This window comes from Rhineura floridana, chromosome 10 (assembly GCF_030035675.1).
Source record: "Rhineura floridana isolate rRhiFlo1 chromosome 10, rRhiFlo1.hap2, whole genome shotgun sequence".
NCBI classification, from domain to species: Eukaryota; Metazoa; Chordata; class Lepidosauria; order Squamata; family Rhineuridae; genus Rhineura; species Rhineura floridana.
In genome coordinates, this window is record NC_084489.1 from 40,942,299 (window position 1) to 40,966,886 (window position 24,588).

Sequence of the window (24,588 nt, forward strand, 5' to 3'; positions counted from 1 at the left end):
AAAATGATACATTAAAAAAATCTGTTGCTGGTCTGAGATCCTTGCTTTAACTGAACAAAATATTTTTACTCAATTAAGCTGTTTATATGTTGCGGCCCTGATTCTTTGCATCAGGACGAGTGTTGCAGATGTAACATGCATTAATGTGCATGTGTGTCTGGGTGTGTGTGCAGAATGGAGGCGGTGCTGCTGCACTGTACTGTCCCTGGAACTCTCCACCACCACCACACACAAAAAGATCAACACAAGGCCTTTGGAGTAATACAATAATACTATGAAAATTATGTGATATATGTGTTTGTCTACAGTCTAGAAGGTTTTATGTATCATTTGTCCAACATCCTGTCCACCTTGAGAATCCATAATAGTTTCCCTCATCCACTGTAGAAAGGTGACGCAGGAAAACTGACTTGGACAATCAGACTATTTGGCTGCAATCTTAAAAACACGTTCACATGGGAATAAATCCCATTAATAATAGTGAGAACATACTTCTGAGTAAATATCATAGGATTTCACAGCACAGCACGTTTTCACCCATTCTCCATTTTCTCTGTTGTAAACCTCATTTATGTTAACATATGTATTGTTTCCTAAGGCACCCTCCTGCCTTCTGTCATGTAAGTCTCTTTGAAAACAGCGAGGAAATCCTTCTACCTTTGTGTTTCCTCACAACCACCCACATCCTCTTCTCATCTAAATATTTGGCATGAGTCTTGTTAATTAGAATTGGGATGGAGTTTTACTACAGTTATTAAATGTTACATGCCCCTTTGCCACTGTGAAGGTGGTCAGTAATCTAATGCATTAAATGAAGAGCAAATCCATACAGCATGTCAATAAAGCAACAAGTTAGCTAGTATACTGTATATATATAAGCAACACAAGTAATGACATTTGGATACCTGCAGGGGTTTTGAGGAGGGCGGAGTTGGTAGCACAAAAGCGTTGCAAAATAAGCCACTGACATATTACTAACTGTTGAAAAAGAGAATGGGCAATAACCTGATCTGCTTTGTAACTGATGTCTAAAATATAGATTTCAATACAATTTTTGCTTATTTCCCCTCAAAAGTTGCATCTGATGTTTGTCAATATTAGGATTACACTTGAACAGTACAGTCCTGTGCATCTTTACTCAGAAATAAATCCCATTATGCTCAGTAGGACTTACTCCCTTAAGTAAGCGTGCATGTAATTGTAGGCTAAAAAATTAGTTGTAAAAGTGTTTCTCAGTCAGTGGGGTGTGCTCCCCAGGGGGGCATATGAAGATCTTGGGGGGGGGAAGAGTGTTTCCAAATAATATGTACTATATATGTAAAATTTGAATTATGTAAAATTTGAATATAAATACATTAATTCATTTTTATTTTTACGGCCAAATTTTTATTTATAATTCAAAGTCACAGCATTTCAATCCTTTTGAAAATTAAAATAATTAGGAGAGCCAGGTCTGAGGAGGGTGGAACATGGGATTTTTATGTTTGCTAAAAGGGGGCATGGGGTTAAAAAGGTTGAGAAACACTGGGTTATAGGCTACAACTGCTCTTTCCAAAAGGCAGATCCTGAGTTAAAGGCATTCTACTCTGAAAACAGGTCCTCAGTAAACTGTTTGTTTTATTGATAACAAATCATACACGCAGATACCAACAATGGATAATTAGAGTAATTGCTTTGGATGGAAATTAGTTGGTGGTGCTGCCTGCTTCCCTTTCCTGTTTCTTTTGGCTCAGTTCAATCCCAAGATGGTGACACATCTTAAGAGACAAATATCCTTCCAGCTAAAGATAGTGAAGGAGGAAAAGGTATGGAGAGGTCCTTGAATAAATGGACAGGAGTAATGGTGGTGGGGAAAATAGTATTCAGTCAAAATTGCCCAGGTGCTGTAAAAGGGGGGGGGGGAAATTGAGATACCTTTGTGATTATCTTTAGGTCACATCCGCACTATACATGTAAAACACTCTTATACTATTTGTATGGTCATGGCTTTCCCCAAGGAAAACTGGGAACTATCATTTGCTAAGGATGCAGATCTTGCCATGCTACAATTCACAGCACCCTTCAACTGCAGTTCCTAGGATTTGCCATGACTGTTAAAGAGTGTTTTAAATGTCTGATGTGGATGTGGCCTTACACTGCATTAGTTAATCATATCATAGTAGGTATATAGGCATATTCTACATATTACCACATGAGGAAGTAACTAAAGCTGTGTTCAGGAGTTTGCCTGAATGCAAGATGTGGAAAACGGGATTGGGGCAGGGGTGTGCATGCAAGCCCGCCTTCAGTAGCCCTGGGTGCAATTAATGCAAAGGTCTGAAGAGGGTTTTTAAGAGCATTCAATGTGCTAATAATGCAAAGATCTGAAGAGCAGCCACACATATGTTAAGGGCAGGGCTTGCATGCATGCCCCTGCACTCATTTCTTGCTTTCCACATCGTGCCGTTTGACAAATGCCTGACCATGGCTTAATTAGCCACGCAATGCTATGCATGTCCACTCAGAAGTAAGTTATGTTGAGTTCAGTAATGCCTACTCCCAGGTACATGACAATTAATACAAGACATGCATTTATGATTACCTTAGGGCTGACCTATACATACAGTAGATTGTATAGCAAATCTGTTCTTGAACTGTGAGGTTTGGGTGGGGGTTGCTGCTTGTTTAAATGCTTCTGGTTCAGACCTTTAAAGATCTAAATGGTCCAGGATAGTTTAAGGACTTCCTCCTTCCCTATGAAACTGCCTTTTCCCTTGGGCCTTCAGCTGAATCTCTGCTTCCTGAACACTTGATATGAGGACAGTGAGTTTGATAAGACAGGGTCTTTTCATGCATCACCTCCAGGTTTTAGAACCATATGTAGCCTTCTGTCAGTCTGAAAAAATGCTTCTGTTCTGGAGGAAATTTGCACAGGGGTTCCCAGTAGTAACCTGAGCCCCAGTGCTGCTATGGTTTCTGTTTGCTCTTTTAGTTGATTTTTTTAGCTGAGATCCTGCTGCTGTTTTAATAACTGCATGTGTTTTTGTCACTCAATTAATTATACATTTCCAAGAAGGCATTCCAACAGACGTTGGCATTTCCCACTAGACAGCACATAGCTGAGTGAGAGCCAGAAGTGTTGGTAGATAAGGTCAGCATCTGAGAGCATTCTTGCTGGATCCCAACAGGGAGGAGGAGGACAACAGGGGACTGAAATGACAGAGGAGAAAAAGAGACCAAGAAACCAGAATAGTTTAGAGACCAAAGAGAGAAATTGACAAGGGGAGGAGGAGGAAGGAAAAGAGGTGAGCTACAAAAGAAATTTGGGCTGCCTCAGTGAGGACAATGAAGAGGAGAAAGAGAAAGAGTGATAAGACATAAGAGTCTAGGGTTGTCATCCCTAGTGGAAAGCCAGAAAGAGGGAGACAGGTAAAAAGGAAGAAAGAAGACACCATACAAGGGGAGTCAGGAGAAGAACTGAATAAAGGAAAGACAGGAGAGAATGCTGGGACCATCCATACCTGACCTCTAAATCCACATTTTCCATATTTGGTTGATGGCCTCGAAATCCATACATGTTCTGTTTGTGCTTGGAGTTATTTTTTAAAACCTGAATTTTCACATCCACACACACGGGCATTAATGGTTCTTGGTCTAATTCGCTTCTGCATTAGTCAAACCCCTAAGTCCACCCTGTTACTGTGTTTGGTCCAAAACAATGCTTTGCTTTTCCCACATTTTTCTGGAAGAGTGCAAAAACATATATCTGACTTTTTGAATGAACACGCATGCACAGGTTTGCCGTGTTTTCAACAAAGTCTGTTGACCTTTGTTTGCATAATATGGTAACATAGCTTTTAAGTGGAAACATGATTCATTAAACATTTGATTTCATGTTTGATTCCAAAAGAGTGGTGTAAAAAAAAAAAAAAGCAATGCCATACAGAAGCCAGAAGGAGGAAGGTACCCTGATTCAGTACCAGAAGCAGGAATGAACTGTAAGCAAGGAGGAAGAGGCTTGGACAGATGATGGAATCTAACGTCATCCGCCCATAATACAAAAAAGCAGGGACAGATGTCCTCTCTGCAGAGGTTAGAGCGGTTAATAATCAGGACAAAGGAGAAAGTTCGAAATGGTGGGGACCGTTGTATGGACACCAGCAAATTAATGGACACACAAGGGGATTAGATCACAGATTAAAAGGCAGTATGGATGGCCCACAGTGTATATAAAACAAAACAAACAGAGGGAAGTCCTGTGATGAAAGGGGGCAGTGAAACTCTTTGAGTAAGTTCCCCACCAGGGGTGCTCTGAGTATAAGAGACCATCTGGAGTTCTGAGGACTCCTTGGACCAGAGGCAGGGATAGAGCTGACAATTAGAGCTGACAATTACTTCTATTTTTGTTAACCATCTTCAATGTAAGTCAAAACAGAAAGGTAGAAAATAAGTGTCTTTAGAATTCTGCCCCCGCTGCTGTGATCTGTGGGAATCAACTGAGTGGGGAGGGTATTTTCATGCTTTCTTCCCAATTGTGGTGCACTGGGTGTAAGCGGTTAAATTTCCCCATCCAGTACAACACAAGGAGGATGAAAATCAGGACCCTCCTTGTCCTTACCTGTTCCATGTGGATCTGCTTGGGAAAAGGGGTGTGGCTTGGGGAAGGGCCAGATCAGGAGGCCTGCTGGACCTGATTAGATCTGCGGGGGCTCAAGTAAATGGAGGTAAGTAAATGTTAGGATGTTTTTTGGCTTTTGATTCAAATGAATGAACTCTTTCTTGTCTCTCAAATACAGCTGTTTCTCACGTTATGGGCTGGTTCACATGGTGATTTAATGTGAGATTGGTGCTACTTGCATCCTCGTTTAATTCTCAGGGTTCATTCACATGACATTGCAGGCAAGGCGAAGGTATGTCGCTGCTTTTCCCGTTAAATCCATATTAAACCAATTCCCTGAAAATGCAAAAAGGGAAGGAAAAACCATCTCCGCTTCCTTGCGTTCCTGCATGTAGGTGCTTTGTTCCTATGTTTTTTGCTGGGTACTCCCCTTTCTCCATCCACTAAACTATGAATTTCATTTTGTTTCCATCGGCTTAACCAGCCACTTCCAGTCGCTGTAGCCTTCTTTCCCTCCTCCTCCTCCCGATGTAACAGAACGTGCGTGCGCGCGCGCACACACGCACACACACACACACACACGTCTCCCTAAAAATTGCATTACACACATACTTAGTAAAAAAAAAAGGGGGGGGTTACTATAATTATTGCCGCAGGTACTTGTCCTGCTTTTCCACCTTGGCCAGGTACAGCGCCTGCTTCTCACTGCACTCCATTGGGTGGACCTGGCAGGGGCTTTCCTCCTCAGCCACTTCCAGCTCAGCCTCTCGGCAGCAACTGCCATGGTCTAAGCAGACAGCGGCGGGTGCATGGCAGGCAGACCGAAGCTCAACGGTGATGCCTGGGTAACTGCTGGCTACAGCTGTCACCGCCACCTGCATGGCCTGGCAGTGCTCACTGAAGTGGAGGCCATGGTTGCTGGGCTCCTGCTGAAAGCCAGGCTGGGCAGTCTCAGCAGCAGCACCTCCATGCTCTCCAGCAGCAGCAGGGGTTTCACTATAAATATTGCAGAAGGAAATGAAACTGACAGAAAAGTTTTTCATGTCTGTTGCACTCTCCACCTCTCCCTGCTTCAGCATGGAATTGACAAGAAACAATGAAAGGAACAAAAAAACCCTTCCTGTTCTCCATTAGCAATGTGATACTCAGGAGGGACTAAACATGTAAATTTGGGGGTGGGCCCGCAAGGAAACAGCAATACTAAACCTTTCCAAAGGAACGTCAATTGTGTGAATGGAAAACAGCGGATTGGAAGGTCGGAAGTGTAAACCTTGCAAATCTATTGCGATGCCAAAAGCTGCGTCTTTAATCTGAAGTTCATCCTCTATGTGAATCAGCCCTATTTTAAAAAAAAAAGGGGGGGGGAGGATTTGTAAAGCAATTCAATTTCAGCAATTCAAAGGTCAGACAGTAATAGGAATAAATTTTGTGTAATGCTTATTCAGATAAGAGATGTATTAGTGCAGTGGTTCCCAACCTTTATGAGTACAGGACCCCCTTTGTAAGCTCAATTTTTTTGTGACCCCTCCCCATATTAATTGTAATTTTAGTCTCTGTTAATTGAAAAAATGGTGCATGGCAAAATCATCTCTCCAAATATCCCTTTCCATAAAAAGATCCCTGCAGACAGGGAGGTGTTGCTTTGTTTTCTTAATGCAAAGGTCCAATAAAAATGGGATCCCACTCCCTCCCCAACAATCTGAAGATGTACAGTCCTATCTCCCAACACCAGTGGGTTACAGTGTTGGATTAAGATCCAGGTTCAAATCCCCACCCAGTCAGGAAGCCCACTGGGTGACCTTGCACCAGACACAGTTTCTCAGTCTGATCTATCTCACAGGGTTGGTGTAAGGATAAAATGGAAAGGGAGGGAACCATGTGCACCACCTTGAGCAACGTGGAGGAAAGGTGGGATATAAATGTAATAATAAATAAATACATTTCAGCTGCAGTATGTAGACCCCAGCCTCAGCCAATCTGCTCAGCTTTTTGAATATCATCATCATCATCAAGAAGCAGCAATGTGGTAGTGGTGGGGATGCTAGATTGTGAAGCCAAAATGTGGATAGATTGAAGAGGGGGCTTAGTGCTTTAGGCCTTGGGATGATCATCAGAACTGAAGGCTTGGTTGGCGTGCAATTGGACAATGAGAGTGGAGCAGAAGAAGGATCAGCGCACGCAAACACACCTGCCCCTCCTGCAAGCATCTGCAGGTGTGCATGCATTTGGGCACGTGGGAGGGGGGAACCCTCAACTGCTGCAGCATCTTGGAGAGAGGTTGGGGGTGGACTGTAGGTGAAAGAAAGGGGGGACACTGGCACACAGAGATGGGGGATGAGCAAGTCCTGAGTTTCCTCGCTGCTGCTTGGCTCTGTCTCCAAAGGCAAGATCTGGGCTGCCTCGCAAATAATATTTTTTTAAAGGAGGTGGCAGCGAAGCAGAAGTCAAGAAAGGCAGGCAGGCTTGCTACCAGAAAGAAAGGGAAAAAGCAGCCTTTCCTTGAAGCCCTGTTTCTTTTTGCTTCATGAAAAGCCCTCTCCTCTCGTTCTGAGTAAGGGTGGTGGCAGCAGCGGCAGAGGAGATGTTAGTCAGGATAGTAATCCCCTCTTCTTCCTGGTAGCCCCACCCTCAGCCTCCTTTGGCATCTGCCATATGTGGTATAGGCAGATGCCTGCCTTCAGCATGCCTGAAAGACTCTCTGGAGCTTCAGCAAAGTCCTCTCCTCTCGTTTGGAGCAAGGGGGACATGTCATCTACAGTGGGGATCAGAAAGCATGCAGGGATTGAATACTTTTTTTAAAAAATGTAATAAATAATTCATTTCTTTACCATTCATGGCTCCCTCTGGATTACTTCACAGCCCCCTGGGGGTCATGGCCCCCAGGTTGGGAACCACTGTATTAGTGTATTTGTAGACATGAAAACCACAGATGGGAATAATCCATTGCCTTTAAAACATCAGTTGCATCTCTTAGACTAGAACTTTGTTTTGCATTAAATGTTCAGCTGCCACAAAAAATGGCAAGCATTTTCCCCTCTGAAATATCTAGGATGACTTATTGGATGCTTCTGGTGGTGGGTGAAGAAATATAAAATAACATGTCCAGACTTGGGTAAATTGTCCTGGAGTAGACATTACAAGGGTCAGGGAGAAATAATTAAGAAAAGCAGGACTCAAAACAATATAATATGCACAAACACATAACACAGACTTGTCTTTATTTTGCAGGAGGGATTCAAGCACATCTTGAGAAATGTAGCCTTATGTAGCTAAAGTGGATTAATGCACTCTGTCACCCAGCACAACAAATTCATTTTAAAAAAGAGAAGACAGGGAAGCACATTGGAAAGTGTGTAGAATGAACAACTACTTAATATATAGACATATAAAACCCTGCAAGCAAATTAGGATGAATGCTATGCAACCTGCTTGCAAACAAATGAGCACGATATAAAGACCAGATATAATCTAACCTCTGTGCAAGCAAATCAGAATAAATGTTCAATAAATCCATCTTCTGGAGAAGCCTTGTATCAAAAATCTGGGACACTAAAAGACAAGTCTGAACAAACCTGCGTTAGTCTATTTCAATATAAGGTCCAGCTCTTCATCACAACCAATCCCTCCGCTTGGAATGTAAGAAGCAGAATTGCTCAACATCTCACACAATACTAACTTTCAGTGCTATCATGTATATGTGATTTAATAAGTGAAATCTTCTACCTAAATTGGGGGTGTCCGTGGGATCACCTGTAGACTGCATGTGTCTCCACTTGCATTTTCTCTGACTCTCTCTACCCATTCTTTGTATCAGGTATAATATGTAAAGTGCTGCTGCTTATCTTGCAGGACCTCCTAACAGGAAATGGGAAGTGAGGATGCCTTCCAGGTGAGAAATGGCATTCCTGTGCTGGTTTTGGCCAATCCAGAACACTCTGGCTCTCTCCTAGCCCACAGGCACCCCATCCACCTGCAGGTAACATTATTTGACATGCAATCAACAACAAAAAGAAATACAACTAGAAATAACAACTGGAAATAACACATAGCTTTTTTAGATCAGATTAAAGTAGACAGATTCAGAGGTACACAACAGCTTAAACTTAATTACAGAGCTTACATACGAATAAGTATACATCGTAGTAAAGTATCAATTTCTATGCCATCCCTGCTCATCTGATGCAAGAAACTTAACTGGTGGATACAAGTTTTAGGTTAATAGACATATACCAACTACTATATATCATGAATTCCAAATCTGTGAAGACGCTGGTGCAAGCACTTGTTTTCCTGCCTGTAGTGTTTGTGCATGCACCGTAGTCCATAAAAAATGCTTGGTATCGCACCTCATGCTTGGAGTACTTCGCAGAACCAAGGCATGTCCTAGGTGCAGCTGCAATAGAAGGCAACATGATTAGTCATGACATACATTTTACAGAGCAATCCAAATGCCAGGAAGTGGGTAGGAGGGGGACTTGCAGAGGAGGAGCTGGTGGAAAGCTATGCGGAATCCTCCTCCCACTCGGGAACCGCTGGCCTGGCTGAATGCTGTTCCTGGTGGAAGCCCATACAAGACCCAACCAGGAAGCACCAGCTCTGACAAACAGGCCTCATGGGAAGTAAGCACTCCCCATAGGTCACAATGGAAATTTAGGACAATTATTTTACTGCGCCGGCCTTTTGGCCAGCAGAGTTTGCAGGGAATTGGGACCCGGGGGAGGGGTCTGAATGCGAGGAGGATCTCACATAAGTCTCACACCACCACACCTCCAGAACACTCCATATTCAGGGCTTATGCCAGCCCTCCATCCACCAGGCTGGCCATCCCTGGTGGATCCCTGGCAGCTCCAGCAGGCTCCCAGCGGCAACATGGCTCTGCCGCAGCGAAGGGCTGCTGGTGGTGGATCCTGGTGCAGCTGGGAGCCTGCCAGCAGTGCCAGGGATCCTCAGCATCCAACTCCAGTCCGGCAGAAAGGTGAGTTGGACTGCACCCTTAGTTTGTAGCTTGTTGTTATTGTATTGTGTTATCAAGCACACAAGTTTTTTTATCACTCTGTTGATGTTTTATCTATGTTTTATCACTATGTTGGAAAATACCAGTACCAATATTTTTTTTAAGTGTCTGGTATCATTTTAACTTTTGAACCCAAATGTACCAGTATGTTCCATACATTTTCTTTCATACAACTATTTATTCCTGTGGACCAGCTTTACAGAAGTACTTGCTTTTGAGCAAGTCATTGGCAGTCTTCACTGTGTATTTTTTCACTTGCCATATAATAATAGAGCAGTAACTTTTATAGCACTGGAATAAATAGACTTTGCTAGTATCAAATGCCTTGCAGCAGATTTCCTGCAACATTCAATCAATCTGAGAACAGCTATTGTTTCTGTTCTCTACTGTTGCAAACATTGTCCTTTGATTATTTTTATATAAGATTCTGGCATGGGTTGTTTGTTTTTTAAAAATGGGTAGTTTGAGGTACCCTGCCAGAGTAGACTTGATAATGAAACTGAAGTTTTAAAAACCAGCATTTGGAAATCATTAAGGCTGATAGTCATTTTAGGATTTTTCTTTGTTTAATTTATTAGGTCCAGTGAACTAATAAAGCATAAGTCATAAATGGTTAAGCATATTCTAAATATGAGTAGCATTGTAACGCCCCATGAGACATGGAAAGATACACCAGTTAGAAATATGTGTAAGCTAATTGTTGGTTAATTTATTTATTACAGTAATACCTCAGTTAATAAAGTAAATGCATTCCTGGACATTAGTTCTTTAACAGAAATGTTAGTACCAAAGGTAGGAATAACATGGAAAGAATAGGGATAGGTTCCTGCTCATAGATGGTGGAGCAGCTTCAACAGGGACTTTAAAGGGTGCCTACCCGGCACCCGCCCCCTCTGAATTGTATTGGATCCTTCCCTCCTTAGCCCTGGGAGAAAGCAAGAGATATCTTTAATGTAAAGCAAACACATATGCATGCCAGTTTCACCCTAGCAAAGCAAAGGCACAGACTTGAAAGTTTATCCATAGCAAAGCAAAGACACAGGCTAGTGAGTTTCACCTTGAAGCAAAGGCATAGGTTTGAAAGTTTATCCATAACAAAGCAAAGATGCAGGCTGGTCAGTTTCACCTTAAAGCAAAGGCACAGGTTTGAAGGTTTCTCCATAGCAAAGCAAAGCTGATCAATTTCACCTTAAAAACATCTTTTCTTTAAAATGAGCTTTGTTCCTGAAGGATTCCTTAACTGAAGTGTTGTTGTTATATGCCTTCAAGTCCATTGCCTTCCTCTAAGCCTATGGCACCCGGTATTCCCAGGCAGTCTCCCATCCAAGTACTAGCCAGGCCTGACCCTGCTTACTTCTGAGATCAGACGAGATTGGGCGTGTTCAGGGTAGCATGGCCGTAGGCTAACTGAGGTATTACTGTATTAAAATTATGTCCTCCCTGTTCTCAAAGGAGTTCATGGTGGCACACATGGCTCTCTCCCTTTCCATTTTATTCTGACAATAACCCTATGAGAGAGGTTAGGCTGAGAGACAGTGACTGGCCCAAAGTCCTCAGTCAACTTCATAACTGAGTGGAGATTTGAACCCTCATATCCCAGGTCCTAATCCAACAGTCTGACCATAACACCATACTGGCAAGATGTTGTTACTATGTGTTACGAATGTCAGCATTCGTTATGAGAAATTTCTATAAGCTTTGATGATGCATTTTCTGTGAACTTAAATTAAGGCTGCATTCAGCCATTACACTCAGCTTAGAACACCTAGTTTGTCAAGCTTGAGTTTGCTGTGGCATTCAACCCAGCAAACTGGTTTAAGTGATTCCTCCAATCTATGATTGCAAGCCAGGACGAAACTAGCTGTGAAATCTGCTTTTATTCTTTTATTTATTGTAGGTGTGGGGAACCTTTGCCCTCCAGATGTTGCTAAACTACAACTCCCATCAGCCTTAGCAAGCATGGCCAATGGCCGGCGATGATATTGATCTGTTTTTTGTGACATAGTAATTCTCAGCATTTGTATAGAACTTTGGTGTCCAATAATCTTTACTATGTTCCTGAAAGATAGCTAGGTGAATATTAACCCCAGATTGCAGTTGGGGATTGAAGCTGAGAGGTTGAGGATTACAATGTGAAGTCATGGCAAAGGGAACTTTGGAATCAGGTGCTTCCTGCATCATAGGGCACTTCCACACAGCAGTATATTGTTGACTTGGTAATTCTTGTGCATGCAAGTTTTGCACATCATCCACACAGTGCCATCCTCATCAAAATGCCACCCCATATAATTTTTCCATTTAATCTGGGTTTACTGTTTCCGGCAGGGGTGGGATGGAGAAATGTGAAAGTGGTAAATCCAGACTGAATGGGAAAAGAATATGAACTTTTATTTTGATGAGGATGTTATTGTGTGGATGGTGCAGACATACCTACATACATGAGCAGTGCTATGTCCATAATAAACTGCCATGTGGAAGCACATATAGTTCAGTCTCTTACAGCAGTAGTCCCCGGCCACAAGTCCAAATTTAATTGGTATGGTGACCCATTGATTTATTGTCCCATGAATTTTGGATCGTCAGTCTTCTCTGCTGCCAGAGAGTGGTTCCCAAGTGTAAAAATGTAAGACTTGAGCCTTTCCGACATTTGGTTACAAGTGTCAACACAGCATTATATGTTAACAAAACAAAAGTTGTAAGAAGTATTCATTATACCAGCTAAGGATTACAAGCAAAAATTGTTTTGGGTTTACTTATAAAGCCTGTGACCCCTTTGCACAGGCTTCATGACCCACAGGTTGGAAAACACTGTCTTACAGCACAATCCTGTTCATGTTTACTCAGAAGTAAAGCTGTAAGCACACAAGTCAGCTACAGCAAAATGTTTCCATTGGCCACACCTAGAGAGGCAATGGGCTGATCTGTCAATCAGTGGCAAAATCTGTTTGAAACGGAATTTTTTTTAAAAATGCACTCGAGCTGATTACACCAGGTTTTATAGTAAAAAGAGGGCGGGTTTGACTAGCATCATGTGCCCCTGTTTTCAAAAAAGAGAGGTGAAGATGCACTGGAACCGGCAGAACAGTAAGTGTTTCTCTAGGTCCCTTTGCGTTCAGTGAGACTTATTCCCAGATAAGTGTGTTTAGGATTGCAGCCTTAGTCCCTACACTGCACCAGCTCTCATTGTTAGCTTTGATTTTAAAAGGGCAAAATCCAGTTTTTACAGCCAGAAAAACTGCTAAGCATATACCGGTATGTTTTTCTTGACTGAAACTACCACAACAAGAAATTAGATCTTCCCCCCAGCCGCTTCCATCTATTCTCCAAATAACCTTAAAATACTTGTAAATACTTCTGAAGGAACTGGTCAGATTATCTTAGAGTTTGGACTACCAGACATTTTGTAATATTTATTTTATTTAAATTATTGATAATTTTCAGTCATTAGTGTTAAGAGATATATTAACCAACAGCACCCACAGTTGTGTGTTTTTCTTTTGTACTATTTACTTTCCAAACAGCCTGGAAATTATTGTTAATAATAATGTTATCTTGTCTCTGCTAGGAAAAAAATATATTAGCAGCACTGCAGGACTTTTCTGTGGTTTCTCATGTTTTATTCTGAATACATCCATTTCTCAATATTATTTACTTTCCAAACAGCCTGAAAGTATTTTTAATAATTTCCTCCCGTCTCTGCTAAGAAGAAAATATTAAGTACACCATTGTGTGGACTTTCCTATGTTTTAACAGACACCATATTTATTTCACAGTTTAGTATTCAGTTTATTCTTCAGCAGCACATACAATAGAAAATGAGTTATATGTGCAGGGCTAGAGACACAAGTAGCAGCACTGGCAAAGTGTTGGAAGCTAACTTAGATTTGATCCGAAAAGACAGGCTACAAATATTTAAAATAAAAAAATAATGATAGATGCAACAATGAAAACTTGTTTTGTTCCTTATTGTAGATGAACAGTATAATAGCAGATTTCTTACTGAGAATTGAGACTCTATTGAGAAAGACTCATTTGCTCTATTGAGAAAGACCTCCCCCCATTTGCTGCTGTTCTTATCTCAGACTTTACCAGCCATTTACAAATATTATTTAAACAGCCAATCTTGAATTATAGCTTGAAGGGGACTCCAAAAAGGACAGAGCAACCCCAAATCTTATTATCTTCCTATTGCCAAGAATTGTTGCTATTTTACTTCAATTGCTAGTCACAAACCATAGGAAGCAGCCAGCTTGGGTGATATAGCCCAGGAGGGTATACAGTTTTTATTGTTACCAGGCGGCTATACCTTGTGGGCATTTCTTAGCCTGACCACTGGCATGACTGAATGAGCACAGTCACTCAGTCTTGTTTAAAAATCTTTTCTAGAAAAAGCAACCTTTAAAGGTAGCTAGCATGAAACCCCCTGGAGCTACACAGCTGAAATGTGGCAGGGTTAGTCCCCTCCATAGAGGCTTCCATGTCTCCAAATTTAATTTCCCTGTGTGAAAAAAACAAGAAAGTTATGCCTTTTAATTTTAAAACCTTTTAAATGTTAAAAGTGTCTTAATATTAAAACCCCTGTGGCTACCCAGCTGAAATATGGCAAGCTTAATCCCCTCTTTAGAGGCTACCATGTTCCCAAATTGTATGTCCCCATATCAAAAAACATGAAAGTTATGGCCATTTTTGTTTTGCAATGCAAGTTAATAGCGTTTCTGGATATTTGTAATATCCAGATCTGGATTCAGATCCTGATTGTGTTGGAATGGGTACAAATATGTACAGACCAAATCAGGCTTTATTTGTACAGTATGTATAAATCGGTTTGGTGGTCCATGCACAGCCCTATCAACTATTGTAAAAATGCATCTTCTTAATTGCCTGCATAAGTCTTGTCGTAACAGAAAGGCTTTCAGCAAGCATTTAAAAATTAAAACAGAAGGTGCCTGCTAAATCTCTGTTGGCAGATCATTCCAGAGAACTGGACTGATTACACTGAAGGCTTGATTTCATGTCGATGTTAAATGAGCCTTGCCAACTCAGGGTACAACTATAGCCGCTCCTGCAGAGGATCTCAGTGATCGAGTTGGGATATAAGTATTCAGGTGGTCCCAATGGCAGGGGGCAGCACTGACAAAAGTGGTGGTTAGGTCTGGACCTATCCCGAAACTACCCAATAATGCCTAAAATAGGGACAGTCAACCTTTTGCGGCACATCTGGAATTTTGGCATCGGGGCATGGCATAACAGATAATGGCTGCCACATTTAAAAGTGCAGAAAGAGACACAACCACAAAATGGTGTGGGCATGCCTCCCATATCTGTCTCAAAACTCTTTGCACTTCTCCTCTGTTGGGAAAATAGGGTGGGTGTCCAATCCTGGCACTGTATAAAATGTTGGTGTGCTTAAGAGAACGTGTTTAACATAAGGAAAGCTGAGCCAGTGCAAACAGAAACTGAAGAGGAAGAGCATTGTGGAGTGTTGGATTATGACCTGGGAGACCAGGGTTCGAATCCCCACACAGCCATGAAGCTCACTGGGTGACCTTGGGGCAGTCACTGCCTCTCAGCATCAGAGGAAGGCAATGGTAAAACCACCTCTGAATACCACTTACCATGAAAACCCTATTCATAGGGTTGCTATAAGTCGGAATCGACATGAAGGCAGTGCGTTTGCATTTTTACCACTGGAGGTTCTGGTGGGTGCACTGGTGCCTGTGAGTGCTTCATTGGAAAGCCTCTAGTCATCACAGAGTCTCGTCCTCAGAAAAAAGAAAAAGAAAAAAAGAAAAATCAGAACAGTGTGGAAAAGTTATATGGTGGCCTGACAGTGGATAAACTTGCTGAAAAGGGGCCCATTATGGGCCCTGTTAACACCCTCAGGCAGTTGTAAGGGCCTTAACAGAACCTTGCAAGGCAGTTTAAATTGGGGAAACACCACAAGGGGAAAGGGTTAAAACTCCCATAGCTGCTTTACATGAGCGTGCACATGCGTACACACACACACACAAATATTAAAAAGCCAGATTCTTCTGTTACTTAAAAGGTGGTTGATCAGCAGTACTTGAAAATTGATGGCATTCTGTCTACTTGACAAAGAAAAGAGGAAGAGATGTACTAGATTTGTTCTAAAATTATTTCTTTCCCTGTTTAGTTTAATTAAATATAATGCACTTCGGGACCTTAGTTGGCTTCTAAAATTATTCTCTGGCAAAGTCCTGGTTTCTTTTGCCATAGAGAGGCATGGAAGATTTTTGTATCCTGTGTTGAAAGAGTCCAGCTGTTATGACTGGAAGATTAAATAAGCAAAAAATCTATCTATCCAACTAGATAATCATTTCCTAAGCTGTCATACAGTGCCACATGGGGGTGCAGTACAACGTGGCATGGCGGCTGGGTGGCAAGCGAGGCGAGGGTGTGAGAGAAACAAGGATGGCTGGTGGCTGGGCGACCAAGCAAGCAGTCAGCTGGATGTAGGGCAAGTGAGGGGAGTGGCTGGGTGTGAAGTGAACTGGTAAGGATCCAGGGGGGAGGGTGAGCAGCTGGGAGGGGCAAGTGGCGACAGCAGCAGCAGCCTAGGCAGGTGGCAGGTGACAGGTGAACACCCTAGATTGGGATGTGGCCTAGACATGCTGTGTGGAGCTTCGGGGTGGTGCTGTTTGTCAAGGGGAATGAGGCAGGACAGGGCAGCAGCTGGGGCAGCGATGTAGCACAGGAACAGGCAAGGAGTGTTAGATGGTCCATGGTGACTGGCATGTGCGAATGCCTGAAAGCACAGGGGGGAGTTGTAAGGGGGTGAGGAGGGAGTGAGGTGCCTGGGGGACCATGGGGGGCATTTGCAAATGTGGGGGTGTATTTGCAAGTGTGTATGTTTCGGAGTGCCTGGGGTGTGTGCGAGTCCGTGTGTGTGTGCGTGCGTGTGTGTGTGTGTGTTTTGGAGTACCTAGGATGTGTATGGGGAGTTCATCTGTGTGTGTGTGCCTAGTGTGTGTGTTTGAGGGTGGGGGTTAGCAAGTGAAGCGAGCAGGGGAGCAGAGCCCCCCCCAGTATTACATAATTATCCAGTGACATATTACTAACACAGAACTGTTGCATTAAATCTTTTATTACCAAATTTGGTGAATGTTTGTATCTGTAAATATTAAAATTCCATGGAGGTTTTTATAAGCTGATAAGATAAGGAGTGGTTAATAATGAAAGTAAATTGAAAAAACAAACTACACTTGACTGTCAACCAATTTATTCAGCAAATCAGTACAAACAGAAATATGTATGAATTCTCGCAAAACTGCAAATTGCATGTATTCTATGAATACTTATTCTCCTTAATTTCTCTCTCTCTCAGAGAGAGAGAGAGAGAGAGAGAGAGAGAGAGAGAGAGAGAGAGTGAGTCCCAGCAAGGAGATACCCAGGTCAGGATATAGACAAGTTGCAACTTAACTGCTTCTGTACCATATAGTAAATTGGACAAGTAATGACTCAGCCAATCCTTACTAATCCTCCAAAGTGCAACATAGGAGTATGCAGAAGATTAATATATAATATTTTCAATCTATGGGGCATTTTTGGTAAGATAAGCTATAGAAAAACTCTTTCAGTTTAGGTCATTGTCATTGGTGATCACTTGTGGCCGAGTAAGATTGTCTTCCAAGATAAGGTCTTTAATGGTGGGTCTGTAAGTGACTGTGGAGGCCAATTCTGGATCCACACAGCCTCCCACAGTCATAGGTTTCCAGATGGAAGATGGTCACGATGAGGATTTGCTTGACGTGCCTTCCGCTTAGCTCGTTTGTCCCTTTCGCCCTGTACTCATGCTTCTTCAAAGTCCATAGCACCTTTGATAATGGCCGACCTCCAATTGGGATGCTCATGGGCCAAGGCTTCCCAGTTCTTCATGCTTATGTTACATTTTTTTAGATTAGCTTTGAGAACATCTTTAAACCTCTTTTGCTGTCCACCGATATTCCGTTTTCCATCCTTAAGTTGGGAGTAAAGTAGCTGCTTTGGAAGACGGTGATCAGGCATTCAAACAACATGGCCGGTCCAGCGAAGTTGATGTTGGAGGATCATTGTTTCAACACTGGTGGTCTTTGCTTCTTCCAATATGCTAACATTAGTCCGCCTATCTTCCCAAGTAATTTGCAGAATTTTCTGGAGGCAGCGTTGGTGGAATCTTTCAAGAAGCTGGGAGTGGTGTTTATAGATGGTCCATGTTTCACAGGCATACAGTAAGGTTGGTAGTACAATGGCTTTGTAAATAAACATTTTGGTCTCCCTGCAAGTATCCCAATCCTCAAACACTCTACGCTTCATTCGGGAGAATGCTGCACTCGCAGAGCTCAGACGATGCTGAATTTCACGCGCTCTTGATAATATATGACAGGTTTTAGAAAGATAGTGTGGTACCAAAAATAATTTAAAAATGTAAAAATAGTCAATCTTTTTTAAAAGGCCACCCACCTCTCAGTCTTTTTTGTATGAAAAAAGCAAAATCACTATAATAATGTGTTAAGAAATCCATTAAATCTATTATGGGATGGTTTTGCTTGATTATTGATTTAGTAAGCCTGTAATCATGTAAACTTTTTTTTTCATTTCCAAAGATCCTAAGTAGTGATTTCATACATACAGTTGTCAAGTGGGTGGTGGTGGTGGGGAAACCTCTTACTGGCCAAAACCAAGGATCCAAGAAGATTAAAGGAAAGATAATTAATTAAACATGGCTTTCTGTTCAATCCTGTTAATTTATTTTGAGGAAACTTTTAAAAATCTGGTACAATTTCCATGGTTTACAAGATGATCCTAACTATATTGCTAAACACTACACTTTCTAATAGCTGCTGAACAGTTATATGCTATTTTACTGTAAAGTTCAATTAAACTTCTAACCAGCTCTTACAACCGTGGTTCTCAAAGTTAGGATGGTCTATATATGTGGTTCAGTAACTGATAATTAATGCTTTCCTTCTTCTGAATAGATGTCTATCTGTTTGTGCTAGAAGTGAAGGGTTAGGGTCCCCTTGCAATGCCTCCACATCTTGCTTTCTTTAATATCTTATTTTGATATCAGGTGATCCTGTATCCATTTCACGTCTGTCTAGTCCTAAACCTGGGGTGAGAATTAGTACTGCTGAGCTACCTCTTCTTGCTTTCTCTTAAGGCACTTTGTATCTATTACAGGAGCCAAATGCTTGTCCAGCTACTGGCTTCCAGATGTGTACATGTTAGTTGTTGTTGTTATTTTCATTTTATTTTAATTGCATTTATATCCTACCTTTCCTCCAAGAAGCTCAAGGGAGCATAGAGTAGAACCAGGCTGCTGGCACTTAAAATATTTTTTAAAAAAATTGGTAGAGAAGCTTTTAAACTGATCCCAAATGAGAACAAAAGGAAACACAACTTTGGCAAGAGAAATGCCAGCAGACAATAAGGAATGCAAAAGAGAATTCAAGGAACATATTGCTAAAAACATTAAGACTAACAATAACAACCCTTTGAATACATTATTAGCAGGAACCAGCAAGGGAGGTGGTTGGCCTTTGGATGACAAAGGTTAAAGGTGTGCTAAAGAAGGAAAAGAAGTTGAATGAAACCTTTGCAGAAGATAGGGCAGATCCTTGTGCTTGAACTGACTTTCTCTGGAAGGGAATCAAAAGAACTGAGGCAAATAACTCAAAAGCTAACAAATCACCTCCATCCAAGAGTTCTTAAAGAACTCAGATATGAAATTGCTCATCTTCTAATCTTAAAAATATATAACTTGTCCTTAAGATTGGCTTCTGTACCTGAAGACAACATTTTTAACAAGTTTAAAACAACAATTAAAAAAAACAATTTAACAATTTTAAACAATAACAATGATTTTAACAACAATTTTAAAAAAGGGATTCCGGGGGGACGGGGATCTGGGAAGTCGCTGGCAAGCTTCAGGGTTTAGTGAGGATTTGAACCTGGATCTCCCCTGTCCTAGTATGACATTCAAACCACTACACTGCACTGGCTTTAAAAAATGTACCTTTGTCCACTTCAGGTGTGTGGTATGTACATGGTAAAATGTATTGTTAAGTAGGCCTTAGTAATGTGAGAAAAGACAGGATCTCCCTCCTTTAACTTGTGGACACCCCTATACATACTTTGTGTTTCCTTTCTTATAGCTAGTGTATAGCACATACTTTGCATACAAAAGGTCACAAATGAAATCCTGATGTCTCCAGTGTAAAAAGAATTAGGTAGCAGGAAATGTGAAAGACCTCCGCCTGAGAGCCACTGCCAGTCAGAATAGACAATACTGGGCTTGATTGACAAATAATTGACCTGATATAAGGCAACTTCTCATGTTCCAAAGATGTTCTGAGTTTCTGTCTCTGGGGCTTTGCAACTGATTTATAGCATCACAGATGCATGGGTAACTAAATGTGTTGAATCTGGAAGTGACACTGAGGTTCTCACTATGCTCAGAGAAGATACAAAATACAAACATACTATAAAAGTTCTACTTTAGTCCAAAGATGAAACAGAATCCTACTGGATATATGTATCTAGAAAATCCACTTCTCATGTTTTTTTCCAAAACATTTTAGTTTCTGGTCAGCCAACACAAATGTTACAACTCTTTCTGTGGTACTGCATTCAATCAAAGAGCAATATGTTGTTGCTGAGAAAAATATGCCACCGTGCCTGCTATTATGTTGGTGTGCTCTCTGCAATGTAGTTATACAACTGTCATAGTCCCTTGACACCATGCTATTTAATATTTGTATGAAGCTCCTGAGTTCATAATGCGTTTGGGAGCTGGGTGACATCAATACACTGATGACACTCAGCTTTATTGCTCTTTTGAGATCTGAAACACGTGTATCTATGCAGGTCCTGGATTAATGCAGGAATTCAGTGATAGGCTGGATGAGGGCCAATAAGCTGAGGCTGAATTGTAAGAGGCTTTATGGGGTGTGTGTGCAGGTATGGGAATTGGACAGAATGCATGTTCTAGACATGGTTGCACTTCTTTTGAATGAGCAGGTTTATAGCTTGAAGGGTTTTTTTGATCCATCGTGATCACTGGAGATCCAGGTGGCTTTGGTGCCTAGGATCTCTTTCTATCAGCTACAACTGGTTCATCAGCTATGGCTGTTCCTGGACAGGGATAATCATTACAGTACCCCATGTGCTGGCAATCACCTGGACAGATTACTGTAATGTAATGGTTAGATTATTGTAAATATTATGGTAAAGACATCCCAGAAGCTGCAGCTTATGCAGAATGCAGCCCCCCAATTATTAAAGGAGCTGCATTGGTTACCAGTGTGCTACCAGACTAGATTCAAGATACTTTTGATGGTTTATAAAGCCTGAAACAGCTCGGGTCCTTATATACTTAAGCACTTCCTCCCATACTGACCTGCTTGCGAGTGAAGATCTGTGAGGAAAGGCTTTGCTAGTGACTCCACTTGAGTGCCACATCTGCTATGTGGAAACCATGAACGTGTATTCTCTGCAATGATGCCCAGTTGTAGGAATGCCCTTTCTATTCAGATTAGGTTGGCATCTACAGTGGTGAACTTTCCCTGCCAACTTAAAACAGGTTTGTTTAGCCAGGCATTTTGTATTTATTATTCTATGACATTATTTGCTATTCTGGTTTCTATATGTTCTGCCCTGTATGTATGCACGTTGTTGCGTTGAAACTCTCTGATATGTGTTGTATTTTAGTTTTGTTTTGTTTTTAAGCCCTATTTTTAAGGGTGGGCCTTGGGGTCTTTGTGAGAAATGGTTTGGAAGGAAGAGCTGGAATGCCTGGAACCTGCCCTGTGAGGGTCAAACCTCTGGTCTGTTTCTCTATCTAGTTTTCAGATTTTGCCTAGAGACTTGCTGACATGGTGAAACTTTCAAGAAACTTCAGGGACTTCTCAAACTTGTCAGTTTCAGATATTGAGCCTCTGTACTAGGTTCTGTGATTCCCTCCTACTATTATTGAATTAAAATGGAGGAATCTTCCAGGGAAATGTAGTTTCTCCACCCCCTTTCCTCAAATGTGCAGATTAAGTGCTTTCTTTGAATTGGATTATAGGATTATTCTGTAATGGCCAAAATCTTGTAGGAACATGTTTGGACAAGCCCTTCAGTGAAATAAACAAAAGGGAAGTGCTTTCAGTAGTTGTTGGTTTCTTTAAAACAAATGGCCATCTACTAACTATGCCTTTGAAATGTCCTGCTCCCATTCCTATCACACTCTGACCACTTAGGTCATATTACTAATTCACTGTACAATGACATGGCCGAATCAGTGTGATTCCCTGGATTTTATTTGAATTTGACTTTGCATAGTAATGGTACACACCTATCCTTGAATAACTACAGTATTTCAGTCTGTAGCTGGGATGGGAGAGAAATTTGATTCAGTTCGCACTGAAAGCTGAATTTATCAGATATGTGCTTTCTAAAACAACGTGAGAACCAAAACACACATCCTTCAAAATTCACACTTATCTAAATTTTGTGATGCAGTTCTCCAACTAAGCAATGTTTGCAAAAATGCATATATTAGAGGAAAGTGTGCATAAAAATGAATATATTAGTGAAAAATAGCATACAAAATGCATTACATTTAGAAAAAATTGTTTGCAAAAATATGTACATTAGTCAACACTGCATACAAAAGTGTGTTTAGTAGGAGAAAATCTCACTAAAATGCTAGAGAATTTTCATGAGATTTTTTTTAAAAAAATTCAAATTGCAGAAATCTGGAGAACCAAAGTTAAGATTGGAAAAACAAGAAACAGAGAGAACTGAAATGGACAGATTATTCAACCTCTAATTCTGTACCCATGTGTGTATTATATATAATCTGTCAAATGAGGACAGTATTTCGTAAATTTTACAAAGTGGGCTCTAACCCATGAAAGCTTATTCCTCAATATGTTTGCTAGCCTTTAAATTACCATAGGACTCTAGGTTTTGTACCATTAATAAAGAATTTATTAAACTACTTTTTAATGAACAACATTGATTTTGGGTGCTCTTTCACTGTTATTTTACAGTAGATTGTTGTTGTTTTTTGCTTTGCATTCTGCTTTTAATGGGTTTTTAAAAGTTTGTTAATACTGTAAGACTGCAATTCAATACACCTGGGAGTAAGTCCCACTGAATCCAGTGGAACTTATTTCTGAGTAGACATAAGTTGGATTGCAGCCTAAGACACCTTGTGGGTCTGGTCTAGAATGAAGGGCAGTGTAGAAATAGAAATATATGTACAGATCTATAGATATATTACAAAGATGTACATTGTTTATGTTTTCTTTAATATCATGCTCTTCCAGAATGCAATTCAGAGTGATGCACAGAATTTGCCACATAGTGTCATCCAGGTTTAGGCAAGGCCAACCTTACGACCAACTTTACTAAGCACTACTGTCAAATAAGAGAGCCAGTGTGGTGTAGTGGTTAAGGTGTTGGACTATGACCTGGGAGACCAGGGTTCGAATCCCCACATAGCCATGAAGCTCACTGGGTGACTTTGGGCCAGTCACTGCCTTTCAGCCTCAGAGGAAGGCAATGGTAAACCCCTTCTGAATACCGCTTACCATGAAAACCCTATTCATAGGGTTGCCATAAGTCAGAATTGACTTGAAGGCAGTCCATTTCCATTTCATTTCATACTGTGTAATAACACATGATGGGGTAATGAAATAGATATGGGTGTGTTCACATGTAAAATATTGTACCTTTTAAATTATTACAATTTCATTTTTATTATTTTTAAATTGAGTGGGCAATGTAACTTTAGTAATCAAAGTGCCAATAACCCGAAATCTACATGCAGTGATTAAAAAAAACTAATTCAGTGATGGTGTGTGCAGTTCAGAGCTAGACATAATAGTGCTGACCTCTCACATTTCAGAAATTAAAAAAATTACAAAACAAGCCTTTTAGAAATATAATTTACACTGGGGACGGTCAGGGGATTGCCCTTCCCACATATTTCAGGCAACGTGTTCATGCTACAGGCATACCTGTACATTTCTTTATCAAATGTCTATATGCTGAAATCTGAAGTTGTATTTATTCCTTTTGCTACTTCTTTGGGAAAGTGTGGTGTAATGACTACTGAATTGGGTTTGAAGCAGCTGGGCACAATCTTTTGCCCATTGGTCAGTGGCTGGGCTGACAACTTGCACTCTGTGAGAGGCAAGCTAAATGTTATAGAGTTAGGTGGTGCCGAATATGTATGCAGTGCGGGCGTTGTTTTTGTTACAACAAACTACTACTGCTGACTCTCTGGAATTAACCACTGTTAGGTAATGTAATTCTAATAATCTGAAGTGAGGGTAAAGATTCGTCACTGGATAGGCGCCCTGACCTGCGGGGACAAAGATGCAGCAGGCTGAAGAGACGGAGCCCTTCACCTCCTCTGACCTCTATAGAACCCGATTGTAATCGTCACTGTGAATCAGCTGATGACGGCACAAACGAAATCCCGCCCCTCGAGCATTATCTCCAACGACGCGCCTGTCACCTCACACCTCATCTCCCTTCATGGAGCGGGGCAGCGCTACCCCTTTGGGAAAGAAATAGAGGGCGGGACCTAGTATAATTCCCGCCCTCTTGAAGAGCTTCAATTGGTATCGTAGGTGGTTGTGGCGTCGCGATTGGTTTTGCATTTTTAGCCAGTCAGAAATCGGATTCGCTGGGCGGTGTAGGCATTTACCGTGCTGTGTGCTACAACCCCACCCCCTCCGCCAGTCATTCTTTCTCTCGCCTTCCTGCACTTTTGCTGGTCCTCCAAAGCGAATACCGTTGTAAGCGGCGAAGCGAAGAATAGCTCCCGTTAGGGGGTGAGCCGAACGGAGTCGGAGAGGCGCTTTAGGTGAGCGAGGGATGAACTTGGGCGGTGGGCGCTCGCGCTGAGGGAACTTTTTGTCTCCTTTCTTCCTCATGAGAGGAGGAAAAAGGAAAAATTTAAATGTTGGTTGTTTCTTTT

General features: G+C 41.4%; 1 protein-coding gene and 1 pseudogene across 4 annotated transcripts in view; one reads left to right on the forward strand and one right to left on the reverse strand.

The window, feature by feature from the left end:
- The first annotated feature begins 8,464 nt into the window (after nucleotides 1-8,464).
- Nucleotides 8,465-24,588, forward strand: part of HYCC1 (hyccin PI4KA lipid kinase complex subunit 1) — a 67,499-nt gene continuing 51,375 nt past the window's right edge. The window contains exon 1 of one of the 4 annotated variants that reach the window (XM_061587295.1): nucleotides 8,465-8,573. The gene's annotated coding sequence lies outside the window, so the exon portion shown is untranslated. Of the gene's footprint in view, nucleotides 8,574-24,257; nucleotides 24,475-24,588 lie in introns of those variants that run through there. The other 3 variants (XR_009758211.1, XM_061587297.1, XM_061587294.1) reach the window with 3 other exon arrangements.
- On the reverse strand, nucleotides 10,898-11,015 carry LOC133365747 (5S ribosomal RNA; annotated as a pseudogene).